This window comes from Hyperolius riggenbachi, chromosome 10, assembly GCF_040937935.1.
Source record: "Hyperolius riggenbachi isolate aHypRig1 chromosome 10, aHypRig1.pri, whole genome shotgun sequence".
NCBI lineage: Eukaryota > Metazoa > Chordata > Amphibia > Anura > Hyperoliidae > Hyperolius > Hyperolius riggenbachi.
In genome coordinates, this window is record NC_090655.1 from 288,551,881 (window position 1) to 288,572,387 (window position 20,507).

The window sequence follows — 20,507 nt, forward strand, 5'->3', positions numbered from 1 at the left end:
TTAGCTGATTAGACTCTGACACTTTGAGCCGAGGATATGGAACCTTTTCACAATATTCTAATGAGTTCAGATTTAGATTTTGGGTCTTTCATAAGCTGTAAGCCAATTATAACAAAGGCTGGAAATATCTCACTTTGCATGTAAATAGTCATATATTAGTTTCACCTTTTAAGTTAAATTTTTATTATTTGTTTTATTTATTGTATTTAGAAAGCGCCAACATGTTACAAATATTGTACATTAGTTAAGTTTATAGACAATATTTAGGGGTGACCTACAGCAATATGACAGCACAGGAATACATGCAAACCAGATCGCACAGCACAGTATGAGTACAAGGTAATGCTTAGTCACTGGATGGAGCATGGAGATCACACAGCACAGTATGAGTACAAGGTAATGCTTAGTCACTGGATGGGAGCATGGAGATCACACAGCACAGTATGAGTACAAGGTAATGCTTAGTCACTGGATGGAGCATGGAGATCACACAGCACAGTATGAGTACAAGGTAATGCTTAGTCACTGGATGGAGCATGGAGATCACACAGCACAGTATGAGTACAAGGTAATGCTTAGTCAGTGGAGGGGAGCATGGAGATCACACAGCACAGTATGAGTACAAGGTAATGCTTAGTCACTGGATGGAGCATGGAGATCACACAGCACAGTATGAGTACAAGGTAATGCTTAGTCACTGGATGGGAGCATGGAGATCACACAGCACAGTATGAGTACAAGGTAATGCTTAGTCACTGGATGGAGCATGGAGATCACACAGCACAGTATGAGTACAAGGTAATGCTTAGTCACTGGATGGAGCATGGAGATCACACAGCACAGTATGAGTACAAGGTAATGCTTAGTCAGTGGAGGGGAGCATGGAGATCACACAGCACAGTATGAGTACAAGGTAATGCTTAGTCACTGGATGGGAGCATGGAGATCACACAGCACAGTATGAGTACAAGGTAATGCTTAGTCACTGGATGGAGCATGGAGATCACACAGCACAGTATGAGTACAAGGTAATGCTTAGTCACTGGATGGGAGCATGGAGATCACACAGCACAGTATGAGAACAAGGTAATGCTTAGTATCTGGATGGAGCATGGAGATCACACAGCACAGTATGAGTGCAAGGTAATGCTTAGTCACTGGATGGGAGCATGGAGATCACACAGCACAGTATGAGTACAAGGTAATGCTTAGTCACTGGATGGGAGCATGGAGATCACACAGCACAGTATGAGTACAAGGTAATGCTTAGTCACTGGATGGAGCATGGAGATCACACAGCACAGTATGAGTACAAGGTAATGCTTAGTCACTGGATGGGAGCATGGAGATCACACAGCACAGTATGAGAACAAGGTAATGCTTAGTATCTGGATGGAGCATGGAGATCACACAGCACAGTATGAGTGCAAGGTAATGCTTAGTCACTGGATGGGAGCATGGAGATCACACAGCACAGTATGAGTACAAGGTAATGCTTAGTCACTGGCTGGGAGCATGGGGATCACGCAGCACAGTATGAGTACCAGGTAATGCTTAGTCACTGGCTGGGAGCATGGAGATCACACAGCACAGTATGAGTACAAGGTAATGCTTAGTCAGTCACTGGAGGGGAGCATGGAGATCACTCAGCACAGTATGAGTACAGGGTAATGCTTAGTCACTGGATGGAGCATGGAGATCACACAGCACAGTATAAGTACAAGGTAATGCTTAGTCAGTCACTGGAGGGGAGCATGGAGATCACTCAGCACAGTATGAGTACAGGGTAATGCTTAGTCACTGGATGGGAGCATGGAGATCACACAGCACAGTATGAGTACAAGGTAATGCTTAGTCAGTCACTGGAGGGGAGCATGGAGATCACACAGCACAGTATGAGTACCAGGTAATGCTTAGTCACTGGATGGAGCATGGAGATCACACAGCACAGTATGAGTGCAAGGTAATGCTTAGTCACTGGATGGGAGCATGGAGATCACACAGCACAGTATGAGAACAAGGTAATGCTTAGTCACTGGATGGAGCATGGAGATCACACAGCACAGTATGAGTACAAGGTAATGCTTAGTCACTGGATGGAGCATGGAGATCACACAGCACAGTATGAGTACAAGGTAATGCTTAGTCAGTCACTGGAGGGGAGCATGGAGATCACTCAGCACAGTATGAGTACAGGGTAATGCTTAGTCACTGGATGGAGCATGGAGATCACACAGCACAGTATGAGTACAAGGTAATGCTTAGTCACTGGATGGAGCATGGAGATCACACAGCACAGTATGAGTACAAGGTAATGCTTAGTCACTGGATGGAGCATGGAGATCACACAGCACAGTATGAGTAACAAGGTAATGCTTAGTCACTGGATGGGAGCATGGAGATCACACAGCACAGTATGAGTACAACAGAGAAACCGAGAGCCCAATATAGTGTAGTATGTATTGGATCAGGGAGAATTAATGTGGAGTAAGTATTATACTTACAAACATGGGTTACCGTTTAGGCAACCACTATATAGGCAGGTGGGGAGATTAGACCTGTCCCCACTCAGGATTAAGATGTCGCTCTCTGAAGAAGGAAAGGAGGGTTTGTCACCCTTCCAACCACCAAGGGTGGATATCTTGACAAGTAGATGTACAGAGGCGCCAAAAGGATAAAATATGCTAAAATGTTTAAAATATTCGGGTGGCGGCGGTGGACCAGCCACTCAGAAATAGACTCGATGCTGTCGCTTAAGATAAAGACAATTTATTCACATACTCCATGAACAGAACCGCAACGCGTTTCACGGGTATATTCCTGCTTCCTCAGGCAATAAACAGACAGGAGTACACAGTACAGTCTCAAGGTCACGAATAGCGCCTCTGTGAGTACAAGGTAATGCTTAGTCACTGGATGGAGCATGGAGATCACACAGCACAGCATGAGTACAAGGTAATGCTTAGTCACTGGATGGAGCATGGAGATCACACAGCACAGTATGAGTACAAGGTAATGCTTAGTCACTGGATGGAGCATGGAGATCACACAGCACAGTATGAGTACAAGGTAATGCTTAGTCACTGGAGGGGAGCATGGAGATCACACAGCACAGTATGAGTACAAGGTAATGCTTAGTCACTGGAGGGGAGCATGGAGATCACACAGCACAGTATGAGTACAAGGTAATGCTTAGTCACTGGATGGAGCATGGAGATCACACAGCACAGTATGAGTACAAGGTAATGCTTAGTCACTGGAGGGGAGCATGGAGATCACACAGCACAGTATGAGTACAAGGTAATGCTTAGTCACTGGATGGAGCATGGAGATCACACAGCACAGTATGAGTACAAGGTAATGCTTGGTCAGTCACTGGATGGAGCACGGAGATTACACAGCACAGTATGAGTAAAAGGTAATGCTTAGTCACTGGATGGAGCATGGAGATCATACAGCACAGTATGAGTACAAGGTAATGCTTAGTCACTGGATGGAGCATGGAGATCACACAGCACAGTAGGAGTATAAGGTAATGCTTAGTAACTGGATGGAGCATGGAGATCACACAGCACAGTATGAGTACCAGGTAATGCTTATTCACTGGAGGGGAGCATGGAGATCACACAGCACAGTATGAGTACAAGGTAATGCTTAGTCACTGGATGGGAGCATGGAGATCACACAGCACAGTATGAGTACAAGGTAATGCTTAGTCAGTCACTCGATGGAGCACGGAGATTACACAGCACAGTATGAGTACAAGGTAATGCTTAGTCACTGGATGGAGCATGGAGATCGCACAGCACAGTATGAGTACAAGGTAATGCTTAGTCACTGGATGGAGCATGGAGATCACACAGCACAGTATGAGTACAAGGCAATGCTTAGTCAGTCACTGGATGGAGCACGGAGATTACACAGCACAGTATGAGTACAAGGTAATGCTTAGTCACTGGATGGAGCATGGAGATCACACAGCACAGTATGAGTACAAGGTAATGCTTAGTCACTGGATGGAGCATGGAGATCACACAGCACAGTATGAGTACAAGGTAATGCTTAGTCACTGGATGGAGCATGGAGATCACACAGCACAGTATGAGTATAAGGTAATGCTTAGTCACTGGATGGAGCATGGAGATCACACAGCACAGTATGAGTACCAGGTAATGCTTAGTCACTGGAGGGGAGCATGGAGATCACACAGCACAGTATGAGTACAAGGTAATGCTTAGTCACTGGATGGGAGCATGGAGATCACACAGCACAGTATGAGTACAAGGTAATGCTTAGTCACTGGATGGAGCATGGAGATCACACAGCACAGTAGGAGTACAAGGTAATGCTTAGTCACTGGAGGGGAGCATGGAGATCACACAGCACAGTATGAGTATAAGGTAATGCTTAGTCAGTCACTGGAGGGGAGCATGGAGATCACACAGCACAGTATGAGTACAAGGTAATGCTTAGTCAGTCACTGGAGGGGAGCATGGAGATCACACAGCACAGTATGAGTACAAGGTAATGCTTAGTCACTGGATGGAGCATGAAGATCACACAGCACAGTATGAGTACAAGGTAATGCTTAGTCAGTCACTGGAGGGGAGCATGGAGATCACACAGCACAGTATGAGTACAAGGTAATGCTTAGTCAGTCTTTGGAGGGGAGCATGGAGATCACACAGCACAGTATGAGTACAAGGTAATGCTTAGTCACTAGATGGAGCATGGAGATCACACAGCACAGTATGAGTATAAGGTAATGCTTAGTCAGTCACTGGAGGGGAGCATGGAGATCACACAGCACAGTATGAGTACAAGGTAATGCTTAGTCACTGGATGGAGCATGGAGATCACACAGCACAGTATGAGTACAAGGTAATGCTTAGTCACTGGAGGGGAGCATGGAGATCACGCAGCACAGTATGAGTACAAGGTAATGCTTAGTCACTGGATGGAGCATGGAGATCACACAGCACAGTATGAGTATAAGGTAATGCTTAGTCAGTCACTGGAGGGGAGCATGGAAATTAGGCAAGTCGAGTTCACTCCGATCCATAGGATGGGTGTACAGTGATGGAGGTGCATGAACAGGTAGGACACAAAACGAGGAGGACCCTGCCCAAAGGCTTACAATCTAGAGGAAATTACTGAAATACAGTATAAATTCACTATGGTAATCTCCAAGGGACCAGGAAAAGTGGTTTACTAGTACATTATATGCAGCACAGGAGCACTAGTACATTATATGCAGCACAGGAGCAGCTCTGTCCTCCCATTGGAGGTACAGTACAAGCACTTGTCCTAGAAATATCCCAGCATGCCCTGGTACATTCTCTGCTGCACAGGAGCAGCTCTGTCCTCCCATTGGAGGTACAGTACAAGCACATGTCCTAGAAATGGCCCAGCATGCCCTGGTACACTCTGTGCTGCACAGGACCATCTCTGTCCTCCCATTGGAAGTACAGTACAAGCACTTGTCCTAGAAATGGCCCAGCATGCCCTGGTGCATTCTCTGCTGCACAGGAGCAGCTCTGTCCTCCCATTGGAGGTACAGTACAAGCACTTGTCCTAGAAATGGCCCAGCATGCCCTGGTACATTCTCTGCTGCACAGGAGCGGCTCTGTCCTTCCATTGGAGGTACAGTACAAGCACTTTTCCTGGAAATGGACCAGTATGGCCTGGTATATTCTCTGCTGCACAGGAGCAGCTCTGTCCTTCCATTGGAGGTACAGTACAAGCACTTGTCCTAGAAATATCCCAGCATGCTCTGGTACATTCTCTGCTGCACAGGAGCAGCTCTGTTCTCCCATTAGAGGTACAGTACAAGCACTTGTCCTAGAAATGGCCCGGCATGCCCTGGTACATTCTCTGCTGCACAGGACCATCTCTGTCCTCCCATTGGAAGTACAGAACAAGCACTTGTCCTAGAAATATCCCAGCATGCCCTGGTGCATTTTCTGCTGCACATGAGCAGCTCTGTCCTCCCATTGGAGGTACAGTACAAGCACTTGTCCTAGAAATATCCCAGCATGCCCTGGTGCATTTTCTGCTGCACATGAGCAGCTCTGTCCTCCCATTGGAGGTACAGTACAAGCACTTGTCCTAGAAATGGCCCAGCATGCCCTGGTACACTCTCTGCTGCACAGGACCATCTCTGTCCTCCCATTGGAAGTACAGTACAAGCACTTGTCCTAGAAATGGCCTAGCATGCCCTGGTACATTCTCTGCTGCACAGGAGCAGCTCTGTCCTTCCATTGGAGGTACAGTACAAGCACTTGTCCTAGAAATGGCCCAGCATGCCCTGGTACATTCTCTTCTGCACAGGAGCAGCTCTGTCCTCCCATTGGAGGTACAGTACAAGCACTTGTCCTAGAAATGGCCCAGCATGCCCTGGTACATTCTCTGCTGCACAGGAGCAGCTCTGCCCTCCCATTGGAGGTACAGTACAAGCACTTGTCCTAGAAATGGCCCAGCATGCCCTGGTACATTCTCTGCTGCACAGGAGCAGCTCTGTCCTCCCATTGGAAGTACAGTACAAGCACTTTTCCTAGAAATATCCCAGCATGCCCTGATACATTCTGTGCTGCACAGGAGCAGCTCTGTCCTCCCATTGGAGGTACAGTACAAGCACTTGTCCTAGATATATCCCAGCATGCCCTGGTACATTCTCTGCTGCACAGGAGCAGCTCTGTCCTCCCATTGGAGGTACAGTAGAAGCACTTGTCCTAGAAATGGCCCAGCATGCCCTGGTACATTTTCTGCTGCACAGGACCAGCTCTGTCCTCCCATTGGAGGTACAGTGCAAGCACTTGTCCTATAAATGGCCCAGCATGCCCTGGTACACTCTCTGCTGCACAGGACCATCTCTGTCCTCCCATTGGAAGTACAGTACAAGCACTTGTCCAAGAAATGGCCCGGCATGCCCTGGTACACTCTCTGCTGCACAGGAGCAGCTCTGTCCTCCCATTGGAGATACAGTACAAGCACTTGTCCTAGAAATATCCCAGCATGCCCTGGTACATTCTCTGATGCTCAGGAGCAGCTCTGTCCTCCCAATGGAGGTACAGTACAAGCACTTGTCCTAGAAATGGCCCAGCATGCCCTGGTGCATTCTCTGCTGCACATGACCAGCTCTGTCCTCCCATTGGAAGTACAGTACAAGCACTTGTCCTAGAAATGGCCCAGCATGCCCTGGTACATTCTCTGCTGCACAGGAGCAGCTCTGTCCTCCCATTGGAGGTACAGTACAAGCACTTGTCCTAGAAATATCCCAGCATGCCCTGGTGCATCCTCTGCTGCACAGGACTGGCTCTGTCCTCCCATTGGAGGTACAGTACAAGCACTTGTCCTAGAAATATCCCAGCATGCCCTGGTGCATTCTCTGCTGCACAGGAGCAGCTATGTCCTCCCATTGGAGGTACAGTACAAGCACTTGCTTTTCTAGCTTTGGTTTAGTCTCGCTTTGTGCATTACTCTCCATTTTTATTCACTCCCATTGGAGGTACAGTACAAGCACTTGTCCTAGAAATATCCCAGCATGCCCTGGTGCATCCTCTGCTGCACAGGACTGGCTCTGTCCTCCCATTGGAGGTACAGTACAAGCACTTGTCCTAGAAATATCCCAGCATGCCCTGGTGCATTCTCTGCTGCACAGGACCTGCTGCACAGGACCTCCCATTGGAGGTACAGCACAAGCAGTTGTCCTAGATATGGCCCAGCATGCCCTGGTACACTCTTTACTGCTCAGGAGCAGCTCTGTCCTCCCATTGGAGGTACAGTACAAGCACTTGTCCTAGAAATATCCCAGGGTGCCCTGGCACATTCTCTGCTGCACAGGACCAGCTCTGTCCCCTCATTGGAGGTACAGCATAAGCACTTATCCTAGAAATGGCCCAGCATGCCCTGGTGCATTCTCTGCTGCACAGAAGCAGCTCTGTCCTCCCATTGGAGGTACAGTACAAGCACTTGTCCTAGAAATGTCCCAGCATGCCCTGGTACAGTCTCTGCTGCACAGGAGCAGCTCTGTCCTCCCATTGGAGGTACAGTACAAGCACTTGTCCTAGAAATATCCCAGCATGCCCTGGTACATTTTCTGCTGCACAGGACCAGCTCTGTCCTCCCATTGGAGGTACAGTAGAAACACTTACACATTTGGTGGACTATAAGGTTCAGTATACCTCAGGGCTGCATAGCTAGGTTGAATTGCTGGTACAGTATCCAGGGCTCCTTAAAAATTGCAGCCGTCACTCGCTTCCTCTGATACCTCCGCGGGTGGTACTTGCAGCACGTGTCCTACAAGACTTTCTGCTCACATTTGAGCCAATCATGAAGCCTCTCTTCAAAATGCAGCCAATCATGATAAGCCACTCCCATCTGTAATGCAAGTGGCTCTGATACCTCCACAGGCGGGACTTAGCACTCTACTCTCCACTCTCCTTAGTTTTGCAGGCCAATCTCTGCTGCACAGGAGCAGCTCTCTCCTCCCATTGGTGGTACAGTACAAGCACTTGTCCTAGAAATGGCCCAGCATGCCCTGGTACACTCTCTGCTGCACAGGACCAGCTCTGTCCTCCCATTGGAGGTACAGTACAAGCACTTGCCCTAGAAATATCCCAGCATGCCCTGGTACATTCTCTGCTGCACAGGAGCAGCTCTGTCCTCCCATTGGAGGTACAGTACAAGCACTTGTCCTAGAAATGGCCCAGCATGCCCTGGTACATTCTCTGCTACATAGGAGTAGCTCTGTCCTCCCATTGGAGGTACAGTACAAGCACTTGTCCTAGAAATATCCCAGCATGCCCTGGTATATTCTCTGCTGCACAAGACCAGCTCTGTCCTCCCATTGGAGGTACAGTACAAGCACTTGTCCTAGAAATATCCCAGCATGCCCTGGTACATTCTCTGCTGCACAGGACCTCCCATTGGAGGTACAGCACAAGCACTTGTTCTAGATATGGCCCAGCATACCCTGGTACACTCTTTGCTGCTCAGGAGCAGCTTTGTCCTCCCATTGGAGGTACAGTACAAGCACTTGTCCTAGAAATGGCCCAGCATGCCCTGGTACATTCTCTGCTGCACAGGAGCAGCTCTGTCCTCCCATTGGGGGTACAGTACAAGCACTTGTCCTAGAAATGGCCCAGCATGCCCTGGTACATTCTCTGCTGCACAGGAGCAGCTCTGTCCTCCCATTGGAGGTACAGTACAAGCACTTGTCCTAGAAATGGCTCAGCATGCCCTGGTACATTCTCTGCTGCACAGGAGCAGCTCTGTCCTCCCATTGGAGGTACAGTACAAGCACTTGTCCTAGAAATATCCCAGCATGCCCTGGTACATTCTCTGCTGCACAGGAGCAGCTCTGTAATCCCATTGGAGGTACAGTACAAGCACTTGTCCTAGAAATATCCCAGCATGCCCTGGTACATTCTCTGCTGCACAGGAGCAGCTCTGTCCTCCCATTGGAGGTACAGTACAAGCACTTGTCCTAGAAATATCCCAGCATGCCCTGGTACAGTCTCTGCTGCACAGGACCAGCTCTGTCCTCCCATTGGGGGTACAGCACAAGCACTTGTCCTAGAAATGGCCCAGCATGCCCTGGTACATTCTCTGCTGCACAGGACCAGCTCTGTCCTCCCATTGGAAGTACAGTACAAGCACTTGTCCTAGAAATGGCCCAGCATGCCCTGGTACATTCTCTGCTGCACAGGAGCAACTCTGTCCTCCCATTGGAGGTACAGTACCACCACTTGTCCTAGAAATATCCCAGCATGCCCTGGTACATTCTCTGCTGCACAGGCGCTGCTCTGTCCTCCCATTGGAGGTACAGTACAAGCACTTGTCCTAGAAATGGCCCAGCATGCCCTGGTACATTCTCTGCTGCATAGGAGCAGCTCTGTCCTCCCATTGGAGGTACAGTACAAGCACTTGTCCTAGAAATATCCCAGCATGCCCTGATACATTCTCTGCTGCACAGGAGCAGCTCTGTCCTCCCATTGGAGGTACAGCACAAGCACTAGTCCTAGAAATGGCCCAGCATGCCCTGGTACATTCTCTGTGGCACAGGACCAGCTCTGTCCTCCCATTGGAGGTACAGTACAAGCACTTGTCCTAGAAATAGCCCAGCATGCACTGGTACATTCTCTGCTGCACAGGAGCAGCTCTGTCCTCCCTTTGGAGGTACAGTACAAGCACTTGTCCTAGAAATGGCCCAGCATGCCCTGGTACATTCTCTGCTGCACAGGAGCAGCTCTGTCCTCCCATTGGAGGTACAGTACAAGCACTTGTCCTAGAAATATCCCAGCATGCCCTGGTACATTCTCTGCTGCACAGGAGCAGCTCTGTCCTCCCATTGGTGGTACAGTACAAGCACTTGTCCTAGAAATGGCCCAGCATGCCTCGGTACACTCTGTGCTGCACAGGAGCAGCTCTGTCCTCCCATTGGAGGTGCAGTACAAGCACTTGTCCTAGAAGTGGCCCAGCATGCCCTGGTACATTATCTGCTGCACAGGAGCAGCTCTGTCCTCCCATTGGTGGTACAGTACAAGCACATGTCCTAGAAATATCCCAGCATGCCCTGGTACATTCTCTGCTGCACAAGACCAGCTCTGTCCTCCCATTGGAGGTACAGTACAAGCACAAGAAATGGCCCAGCATGCCCTGGTACATTCTCTGCTGCACAGGAGCAGCTCTGTCCTCCCATTGGAGGTACAGTACAAGCACTTGTCCTAGAAATGGCCCAGCATGCCCTGGTACATCCTCTGCTGCATAGGAGCAGCTCTGTCCTCCCATTGGAGATACAGTACAAGCACTTGTCCTGGAAATGGCCCAGCATGCCCTGGTACATTCTCTGCTGCACAGGAGCAGCTCTGTCCTCCCATTAGTGGTACAGTACAATCACTTGTCCTAGAAATGGCCAAGCATACCCTGGTACATTCTCTGCAGCACAGGACCAGCTCTGTCCTCCCATTGGAGGTACAGTACAATCACTTGTCCTAGAAATGGCCCAGCATGCCCTGGTACATTCTCTGCTGCACAGGAGCAGCTCTCTCCTCCCATTGGAGGTACAGTACAAGCACTTGTCCTAGAAATGGCCCAGCATGTCCTGATACATTCTCTGCTGCACAGGAGCAGCTCTGTCCTCCCATTGGAGGTGCAGTACAAGCACTTGTCCTAGAAATGGCCCAGCATGCCCTGGCACATTCTCTGCTGCACAGGAGCAGCTCTGTCCTCCCATTGGAGGTACAGTACAAGCACTTGTCCTATAAATGGCCCAGCATGCCCTGGTACATTCTCTGCTGCACAGGACCAGCTCTGTCCTCCCGTTGGTGGTACTGTACAAGCGCTTGTCCTAGAAATATCCCAGCATGCCCTGGTACATTCTCTGCTGCACTGGAGCAGCTCTGTCCTCCCATTGGAGGTACAGTACAAGCACTTGTCCTAGAAATAGCCCAGCATGCCCTGGTACATTCTCTGCTGCACAAGACCAGCTCTGTCCTCCCATTGGAGGTACAGTACAAACACTTGTCCCAGAAATGGCCCAGCATGCCCTGGTACATTATCTGCTGCACAGGAGCAGCTCTGTCCTCCCACTGCAGGTACAGCACAAGCACTTGTCCTAGAAATAGCCCAGCATGCCCTGGTACATTCTCTGCTGCACAGGAGCAGCTCTGTCCTCCCATTGGTGGTAATGTACAAGCACTTGTCCTAGAAATATCCCAGCATGCCCTGGTGCATTCTCTGCTGCACAGGAGCAGCTATGTCTTCCCATTGGAGGTACAGTACAAGCACCTGCTTTTCTAGCTTTGGTTTAGTCTCGCTTTGTGCATTACTCTCCATTTTTATTCACTCCCATTGGAGGTACAGTACAAGCACTTGTCCTAGAAATATCCCAGCATGCCCTGGTGCATCCTCTGCTGCACAGGACTGTCTCTGTCCTCCCATTGGTGGTACAGTACAAGCACTTGTCCTAGAAATATCCCAGCATGCCCTGGTACATTCTCTGCTGCACAGGAGCAGCTCTGTCCTCCCATTGGAGGTACAGCACAAGCGCTTGTCCTAGAAATGGCCCAGCATGCCCTGGTACACTCTCTGCTGGACAGGACCAGCTCTGTCCTCCCATTGGAGGTACAGTACAAGCACTTGTCCTAGAAATATCCCAGCATGCCCTGGTACATTCTCTTCTGCACAGGAGCAGCTCTGTCCTCCCATTGGAGGTACAGTACAAGCACTTGTCCTAGAAATGGCCCAGCATGCCCTGGTACATTCTCTGCTACATAGGAGTAGCTCTGTCCTCCCATTGGAGGTACAGTACAAGCACTTGTCCTAGAAATATCCCAGCATGCCCTGGTATATTCTCTGCTGCACAAGACCAGCTCTGTCCTCCCATTGGAGGTACAGTACAAGCACTTGTCCTAGAAATATCCCAGCATGCCCTGGTACATTCTCTGCTGCACAGGACCTCCCATTGGAGGTACAGCACAAGCACTTGTTCTAGATATGGCCCAGCATACCCTGGTACACTCTTTGCTGCTCAGGAGCAGCTTTGTCCTCCCATTGGAGGTACAGTACAAGCACTTGTCCTAGAAATGGCCCAGCATGCCCTGGTACATTCTCTGCTGCACAGGAGCAGCTCTGTCCTCCCATTGGGGGTACAGTACAAGCACTTGTCCTAGAAATGGCCCAGCATGCCCTGGTACATTCTCTGCTGCACAGGAGCAGCTCTGTCCTCCCATTGGAGGTACAGTACAAGCACTTGTCCTAGAAATGGCTCAGCATGCCCTGGTACATTCTCTGCTGCACAGGAGCAGCTCTGTCCTCCCATTGGAGGTACAGTACAAGCACTTGTCCTAGAAATATCCCAGCATGCCCTGGTACATTCTCTGCTGCACAGGAGCAGCTCTGTAATCCCATTGGAGGTACAGTACAAGCACTTGTCCTAGAAATATCCCAGCATGCCCTGGTACATTCTCTGCTGCACAGGAGCAGCTCTGTCCTCCCATTGGAGGTACAGTACAAGCACTTGTCCTAGAAATATCCCAGCATGCCCTGGTACAGTCTCTGCTGCACAGGACCAGCTCTGTCCTCCCATTGGGGGTACAGCACAAGCACTTGTCCTAGAAATGGCCCAGCATGCCCTGGTACATTCTCTGCTGCACAGGACCAGCTCTGTCCTCCCATTGGAAGTACAGTACAAGCACTTGTCCTAGAAATGGCCCAGCATGCCCTGGTACATTCTCTGCTGCACAGGAGCAACTCTGTCCTCCCATTGGAGGTACAGTACCACCACTTGTCCTAGAAATATCCCAGCATGCCCTGGTACATTCTCTGCTGCACAGGCGCTGCTCTGTCCTCCCATTGGAGGTACAGTACAAGCACTTGTCCTAGAAATGGCCCAGCATGCCCTGGTACATTCTCTGCTGCATAGGAGCAGCTCTGTCCTCCCATTGGAGGTACAGTACAAGCACTTGTCCTAGAAATATCCCAGCATGCCCTGATACATTCTCTGCTGCACAGGAGCAGCTCTGTCCTCCCATTGGAGGTACAGCACAAGCACTAGTCCTAGAAATGGCCCAGCATGCCCTGGTACATTCTCTGTGGCACAGGACCAGCTCTGTCCTCCCATTGGAGGTACAGTACAAGCACTTGTCCTAGAAATAGCCCAGCATGCACTGGTACATTCTCTGCTGCACAGGAGCAGCTCTGTCCTCCCTTTGGAGGTACAGTACAAGCACTTGTCCTAGAAATGGCCCAGCATGCCCTGGTACATTCTCTGCTGCACAGGAGCAGCTCTGTCCTCCCATTGGAGGTACAGTACAAGCACTTGTCCTAGAAATATCCCAGCATGCCCTGGTACATTCTCTGCTGCACAGGAGCAGCTCTGTCCTCCCATTGGTGGTACAGTACAAGCACTTGTCCTAGAAATGGCCCAGCATGCCTCGGTACACTCTGTGCTGCACAGGAGCAGCTCTGTCCTCCCATTGGAGGTGCAGTACAAGCACTTGTCCTAGAAGTGGCCCAGCATGCCCTGGTACATTATCTGCTGCACAGGAGCAGCTCTGTCCTCCCATTGGTGGTACAGTACAAGCACATGTCCTAGAAATATCCCAGCATGCCCTGGTACATTCTCTGCTGCACAAGACCAGCTCTGTCCTCCCATTGGAGGTACAGTACAAGCACAAGAAATGGCCCAGCATGCCCTGGTACATTCTCTGCTGCACAGGAGCAGCTCTGTCCTCCCATTGGAGGTACAGTACAAGCACTTGTCCTAGAAATGGCCCAGCATGCCCTGGTACATCCTCTGCTGCATAGGAGCAGCTCTGTCCTCCCATTGGAGATACAGTACAAGCACTTGTCCTGGAAATGGCCCAGCATGCCCTGGTACATTCTCTGCTGCACAGGAGCAGCTCTGTCCTCCCATTAGTGGTACAGTACAATCACTTGTCCTAGAAATGGCCAAGCATACCCTGGTACATTCTCTGCAGCACAGGACCAGCTCTGTCCTCCCATTGGAGGTACAGTACAATCACTTGTCCTAGAAATGGCCCAGCATGCCCTGGTACATTCTCTGCTGCACAGGAGCAGCTCTCTCCTCCCATTGGAGGTACAGTACAAGCACTTGTCCTAGAAATGGCCCAGCATGTCCTGATACATTCTCTGCTGCACAGGAGCAGCTCTGTCCTCCCATTGGAGGTGCAGTACAAGCACTTGTCCTAGAAATGGCCCAGCATGCCCTGGCACATTCTCTGCTGCACAGGAGCAGCTCTGTCCTCCCATTGGAGGTACAGTACAAGCACTTGTCCTATAAATGGCCCAGCATGCCCTGGTACATTCTCTGCTGCACAGGACCAGCTCTGTCCTCCCGTTGGTGGTACTGTACAAGCGCTTGTCCTAGAAATATCCCAGCATGCCCTGGTACATTCTCTGCTGCACTGGAGCAGCTCTGTCCTCCCATTGGAGGTACAGTACAAGCACTTGTCCTAGAAATAGCCCAGCATGCCCTGGTACATTCTCTGCTGCACAAGACCAGCTCTGTCCTCCCATTGGAGGTACAGTACAAACACTTGTCCCAGAAATGGCCCAGCATGCCCTGGTACATTCTCTGCTGCACAGGAGCAGCTCTGTCCTCCCATTGGAGGTACAGTACAAACACTTGTCCTAGAAATGGCCCAGCATGCCCTGGTACATTCTCTGCTGCACAGGAGCAGCTCTATCCTCCCATTGGAGGTACAGTACCACCACTTGTCCTAGAAATATCCCAGCATGCCCTGGTACATTCTCTGCTACATAGGAGTAGCTCTGTCCTCCCATTGGAGGTACAGCACAAGCACTTGTCCTAGAAATAGCCCAGCATGCCCTGGTACATTCTCTGCTGCACAGGAGCAGCTCTGTCCTCCCATTGGTGGTAATGTACAAGCACTTGTCCTAGAAATATCCCAGCATGCCCTGGTGCATTCTCTGCTGCACAGGAGCAGCTATGTCTTCCCATTGGAGGTACAGTACAAGCACTTGCTTTTCTAGCTTTGGTTTAGTCTCGCTTTGTGCATTACTCTCCATTTTTATTCACTCCCATTGGAGGTACAGTACAAGCACTTGTCCTAGAAATATCCCAGCATGCCCTGGTACATTCTCTGCTGCACAGGAGCAGCTCTGTCCTCCCATTGGAGGTACAGCACAAGCGCTTGTCCTAGAAATGGCCCAGCATGCCCTGGTACATTCTCTTCTGCACAGAAGCAGCTCTGCCCTCCCATTGGAGGTACAGTAGAGTAGAATCACTTACACATTTGGTGGACTATAAGGTTCTGTATACCTCAGGGCTGCATAGCTAGGTCAGATTGCTAGTACAGTATCCAGGGCTCCTCAAAAATTGCAGCCTTCACTGAATAGAGGCAGTCACTTGCTTCCTCTGATACCTCCGCGGGTGGTACTTGCAGCACGTGTCCTACAAAAATTTCTGCTCACATTTGAGCCAATCATGAAGCCTCTCTTCAAAATGCAGCCAATCATGATGAGCCACTCCCATCTGTAATGCAAGTGGCTCTGATACCTCCACGGGCGGGACTTAGCACTCTACTCTCCACTCTCCTTAGTTTTGCAGGTCCGCTTTGATCTGCACTACAACTGAAAGTAGCCTGTACTGCACTCCACACGCTAACAGGAGCATTTGCCGCCCAGTGACATATGATGCAAGCACCGCCCAGTGACATATGACGCATGCACCACCCACTGACATATGACGCATGCACCACCCCACTGTTTACTATATCTATATCTAGTCAGTATCACGTAGGGGCCAAAAAACATGTTTACTGTAACAGAAGTTTTATTATATCAGAGTTTACTATACCAGATGTTGCTCCCATAGACTTATAATGGAGATTGGCCGGGACCTGGAGAGGTAGTTTACTATACCCAAATGTTTACTATACATGAGTTTATTATAACCCGATTATACTGTAAATGGACTTTTGCAAGATTTTCTAATTTTTGAAGTTCCATCTGTACGTGTTAAAGGGGGTTTTACCCTCGAAAAATAAAAAATGTCCAAAAATATTATTGCCCCACAAATAAATGTAAATCCTCCTTTTTACAAAACAAGTAAGTAAGACGCAAGCTTCCTATTTTGAAACGATAAGCACACTACGACTTGAAAGTAATTGAATCCCCCCCTCCCTCTTCTTTTTAAGAGTTTACACAATGACTTGGTGACATTTGCTGTGGGATGGACAGTAAGCTGTGGCAGTAGGGAGGGAAAATTAACTAGTGATGTCGCGAACCTCCGATTTTCGGTTCCGCGGAAGGTTCGGTTCGCGGAAAAGTTCACGAACCGCAATAGACTTCAATGGGGAGGCGAACTTCAAAATTTAGAAAAATTTCTACCGGCTGGAAAAATGATAGAAAACATGTTTCAAAGGATCTAATACCTGGAGGAAGACATGATTGAGTGAAATACACATCAAAAGTTCCAGGCAAAAATCTAGATTTCACATAATAAACCCCTATTTTAAGGTCACAAATCTCATTGAATGTTCAATTACAGGCCTACACTGCTTTACAACATCAGGCAGTGTATTCCTCCCTCTCTCCCTCCTCCCGGAGGGAGGAGGGTCTCATCTTCCAGGGAATTGTAGGCTTTCAAAAGCCAGCTTATATACCTTGGCCGGGAATTAAACCCAGGTCTGAGTGCTTGGTAGTCAGCTCTCTTAACCGCTATACCACCAACACTACATGCTGAAGGCAGCCTAGCATGTACCATTGTGATATATCCTAGAGAAAAATGAGCTTGCTTAAGGATGTGTAGTATGTCAAAAGCCAACTCACATTGGCCAGGAATAGAACACAGTCTCTGTGGTACAATTGGTTAGCGTGTTTGGCTGATAACTGAAAGGTTGGTGGTTCAACCCCACCCAGGCATGGCCTTGCCTTTTGTGTTCAACAGTTGTCCGAAGAGAACCCCAGATAGCCAGGTAGATTCATCTCTCTCTCTCTCTCTCTCTCTCTCTAGTAGGGATGGCCACCGCTTTCCGCGGAATTGTATTTTCCGCAATTTTGGGCGGAAATTGGTCATTCCATTCCGTTTGGTCGGAACGGAATTGCTTTTTCAATCCGGCAGAATTCCGAAATTGCTGTGAAATTCTGCCGGTATCCGTTGATGCCATTGAAGTGAATTTTCAGCTTAAAACCATCAAGTCCTAGAGAGAGAGAGAGAGAGAGAGCAAGCTCATTTTTCTCTTGGGTATATCACAATGGTACATGCTAGGCTGGCTTCAGCATGTAGTGTTGGTGGTGGTATAGCGGTTAAGAGAGCTGACTACCAAGCACTCAGACCTGGGTTCAATTCCCGACCAAGACCTGGGTTCAATTCCCGATCAAGGTATGCAAGCTGGCTTTTAAAAGCTTACAAATCTTTAAGCAAGCTCATTTTTCTCTAGGATATATCATAATGGTACATGCTAGGCTGCCTTCAGCATGTAGTGTTGGTGGTGGTATAGCGGTTAAGAGAGCTGACTACCAAGCACTCAGACCTGGGTTCAATTCCCGACCAAGACCTGGGTTCAATTCCCGATCAAGGTATGCAAGCTGGCTTTTAAAAGCTTACAAATCTTTAAGCAAGCTCATTTTTCTCTAGGATATATCATAATGGTACATGCTAGGCTGCCTTCAGCATGTAGTGTTGGTGGTAGTATAGCGGTTAAGAGAGCTGACTACTAAGCACTCAGACCTGGGTTCAATTCCCGGCCAAGGTATATAAGCTGGCTTTTGAAATTCTACAATTCCCTGGAGGATGAGGAGGGGTGAAGGAAATAGGAACAAGTCTATAAGAGCCTAACTAAACTTTCCCTAGCAGAGTCTGTCAGCAGCTGTCCCTTAACTAATTAGTGCAGGCAGACTAGTGAGTAAAACGGCACAAGGACCTTGCCTTTTGTAAGGGGGGGGGGGGTAGGGCTCCAGGAGTGAGTGTAGTCTGATTGGTGACAATGTGCCTGCTGACTGTGATGTAGAGGGTCAAAGTTCTGCTCAATAGAGCATTATGGGGCGAATCAAACTTCCGCAAAAGTTCGCCTGCTCTTGGCGAATGCGAACCACCGAAGTTCGCCGGCGAACCGTTCGCTACATCTCTAAAATTAACACAGAGCTGGGTTGAAAAAAAAATAAGGACAGAAGTGATGTCATTTTTGGCAACATAGAGAAACAGTAAAGATGGGGACCAGTAGAAATATTCTTTTCTTTTTTCCATATCCTACTAAAATAACAGGATAGGTAAGCTACACAAATCATTTCTTATGTTATTTTTTCAGTTAATCTGGATTTTTATCCCCTTTGATAACATACATTGTTTCCGAATATCTGGCTTTGAAGAGGAGTCATCTGAGACAGAATACAAACTGGATGAAGATGAGCCCTGGACAGATTGCGCTGATTGCTAGGAGTACTTGGGGGAAAGATGGTTTTGGTAGGAAAGGGTGCTGGACCTATGGCGGTGATATGACTTATTACATCACATCTCATGGATCTACAGAGAGGGGACAACAATATGGAAACACCTGGCAAAAAAAACTTCAAGTGACACTGAAACGGAAAAAAGTACGATATAATGAATTGTATGTGTAGTACGGATAATTAATAGAACATGAGTAGCAAAGACAAGAGTCTCATGGTTTCATTTTCAGCTATAAAGCTTTATTTTTATAACATCGCATCATTCTATCCTATTTGCAGTTTACACGCTACACTGTGTATTTTAAACTCCGAAACAGAGCAGAGCTAATGACCCTTTAAACTCCCCTGCAGTAAAATCTAAACAAACAAGAAATGGTGAGAGACAGGTGTAGATAAGTGCTTCAGAAAACAGCACTGTAGCCGACCAGTTAGGTCAGAGAGCTCAGAGAAGCTCTTTTGCACAGATAAGTGAAGTTTCTTAACTCTTCCTTTACTGGAAACAATACGAGACTCCTATTAGTGCTACTAATGTTCTGTTTCTTAGCTGTACTACACATACAAATCATTATCTCATAAGTTTATCTTCCCTTCAGATTCCCTTTAATTGACATGTTTGCCTTAGTCTGTAGGTGGCGCCATCTTGCATCTTCCCGCTGCACACGTCAGGCACCAGCGTTCTGTGCAGTTGTGAGTGGATATCGGCAGAGCTGACGGAATTCCAACATGGCCACTTTGTTGGGGCTCGTATGGCGGGCTCTTCTGTAACCAACGTAGCGCAAGCGTCTGGTGCATCAGCAGACACTACATCCTAGATTGTGAAGGCATACAGCTACCAGAGATGGATTAAAGGATATCGCTCATGAATGAGAAAAAAACACTGCGGTTTTTGCATAAAGTATTAAAATTCCCTCTCAAACAGTGTGAATAGTTTTGTTTTAAAAATAAATGGTTTTCAAACACTGACGGATGACGGAATGTACGGCTGATCCATCTGTTAGGGGTAGTTTTTTTTTCTATTATTTCAGAAATATAACTGCTGCCTACCTATTTACCATTGGTGTAATCCAGTGTTTTACAGAAGCGCAGTTACAGCAACTATAAATTACAGCTGCCCGTCCTCGGTAGCTTCTCGTAGGAATCCCACACAGGGAGGACAGCACAGATTGATTTCAGGCAGACCAGACTCCGGCGTCTCTGCAGAGGTCAATGTGAGGGATTTCTCGTAGGAATCCCACACAGGGAGGACAGCACAGATTGATTTCAGGCAGACCAGACTCCGGCGTCTCTGCAGAGGTCAATGTGTGGGATTTCTTGTAGGAATCCCACACAGGGAGGACAGCACAGATTGATTTCAGGCAGACCAGACTCCGGCGTCTCTGCAGAGGTCAATGTGAGGGATTTCTCGTAGGAATCCCACACAGGGAGGACAGCACCGATTGATTTCAGGCAGACCAGACTCCAGCATCTCTGCAGAGGTCAATGTGTGGGATTTCTCGTAGGAATCCCACACAGGGAGGACAGCACCGATTGATTTCAGGCAGACCAGACTCCAGCATCTCTGCAGAGGT